The following is a 2494-nucleotide window of genomic DNA, read 5'->3' as shown; positions in this document are numbered from 1 at the left end:
CAATAATGTGATGTTGAATGAACAAAACAAATGTATGATATATTAATCTATGGTAGAACACTGAGAGAAATTAATAATTGAAATGGATACATGTGCTAGGAAGAAATATTTGATGATGTTCCTTAGCATCCTTGCTTTTGTATTATGTAGAGTAACTCAAAAGAGTTTGAAGCAATTATATTGAGAAATGTCTACAATACTTTGAATCATGTAGAGATCACAAGATCTTTATTGGGAGGTTTCACCCCTCCCAAGAGGAGATGAATTGTAGAGATGCAAGGGACAAAGAAATACAATAATGAAGAAGAATGTGGTTGATAATTGATTTATTTATTTGATACAAAAATTACATTTTATAGATTTTGCATCATGGCTTTTACATGGCCATATGACCCTTTGTTCCTTCCATTAAGCTTTTGAAACAAACCTTTGAATTGTCTCTTCACTTACACATGGTATGCGCGGAGGACTTGAACCCACAATGGACCCTTGATAGAAAAATATTATAGCGCAAATCCCAAGTGCACAAAATATTTGTGAGTTATAGTGCAATTATGTTGGTATATGTCAGGCTAAGTATAAAGTTGGTAGAATTCGATGTAGAATCCTGAACTTTGAGATGTGTGCATGTGAATAGGAATCATACACTGGCATAACTAAGATCCATGGGTAGGTTGTTGGTTGAGGTAGTTTCCCTTTGGCTCTTTGACTTTGTGCCTCCCCATACACCATTTGCACTCATTGGATCTTCAATCATGGGTCACATAAACTTGCCACGTCTTCATCTTGATAATATGCTTGAACCTGGACAATGCGAAGAGGTTGAAGGGGTAAAGTTTTCACTGGTGTTATGCCATGGTAGGAGGTGAGGAGGGAAACCCAAAGAATATGTGGATAAGGTAAGCATATAAATGAGTATTATAGAAAAAAAATGTAAGATTATTCATTAAGTAAAGGAATTAAATACTTTTGTAGTATAAGTACTCATGCTCTTTCCACATCCAAGTACCACTAATAATAATCATAATCATGTTGTCGTTGGTTGACCTAATCTTAGGCTTAAATCTATCATACTGAGAAGTTTCGTAAATGTGCCAAAAGTGGAGTCAAGTTGTCGGAAGCATTCTATGGGAGAACTTCGTTTACTAGGCCAATTGTTCTACCATTTTAGATTGACTAGTTGTGTCATCTCTTTCTTAAATGGCCAGGGAGAACTACCTTATGGTCACTAGTCTTGAGGGGTGATACACCAAGTCTTGCTCAATAGAGGGAGCAATGGAGATTAATAGTGTAGTGGTGAGGCTTTGGTGAACCGTTGGGCAGTCATCTAGATGGCTCAGAGGTTAAAGTGAAATCAATAACTTAGGAAGATTTGAGGGGTTGACATTGGTAGGCTTGGGTTAATAAACCATGATGGGCCTAGGGTCCTTGTGGGGGTTAACATTGATGGATATGCTTTGTATTTTGGAAGGCGAGCCTTGGTTCCCATAGGGGATTATCCTTTAGATGAAGTAGTAGTATAGTGTTTCTACTATTGTAGTTTCTTATCTTAAGCATTCATGCGGACCGGTGTAGGGAAAGGTAATGGATCTTAATGATAGATACGAGGATACATGTGTGGTTTACTTAGGGAGATAGAGGTTTTTATAGTCATGATAGTATCCTTGGGTATATAGGAGAGCCTTGGGCATCCATTAGGGAGTCATATGTGGTTTGCATATGTTAATGAGGCATTTGTGGTGTGTTTGTCAAGAATTGGTAGTGGTACTAGAAGATTTGGATCTTGCCTGAGTGTGGGACTTGGGTCTTTGGTGGATTTGAGGTGGTGGAGCATTTGTGCTCATAAGTCATTGATTCGGAGTGTGAGTAGTTTGAGGTTGCGATGAGAGGAGAGCCATATCAGGAGTTTGTTGGGGCAGTAAAGTGGAAATACTAATTGACATGGGCTATAGAGTTAGGACCCCCAAGACTGAAGGACACATATAATCTTTGGATTGAGGGATTTCAAGCGGATGTATTTATAAAAATAGTTGATATTTTAATATGTGAGAAATTTGAATGAATAACCCAATAGGATTTTGATTCCAACCCCTTCTTTTCTCGCTAGAACATAAAAGGATATCAAGATGGTTTCAATCTCTATCGTCAAATGTACTTTGCATTTTTTCAAAAATGAATATGGTTGGCCTGCATAGGGATGTAGTTTGGGATTAGTAGGCTAGAATGATGGTTGCCAATAATAGTAAGGAAGGGAGTTGACATCTTCACCCTTTGTCAATTAGTATATTAGTAATTGCATACTTGGTTGCAATCAACTAGATGCAAAGGCAAGTGGGTGGAATTATAATGTCATTATCTAATTCTAGGTTATTGATAGTGGCTATCTCAATGATGAAGTTTCTCAAAAGACTAATTGAAGGTTGATTGTTGCATTATATGTGTTGCTCCATTTGGTCGTACGAGGTTCACTCAGTCACCATGATGGATCATACGA

Source organism: Lygodium microphyllum, chromosome 17 (assembly GCF_053477565.2).
Source record: "Lygodium microphyllum isolate KBCC chromosome 17, Lygodium_microphyllum_v1.1.10, whole genome shotgun sequence".
Lineage (NCBI taxonomy): Eukaryota > Viridiplantae > Streptophyta > Polypodiopsida > Schizaeales > Lygodiaceae > Lygodium > Lygodium microphyllum.
Note: the sequence above shows the minus strand (reverse complement) of the source record.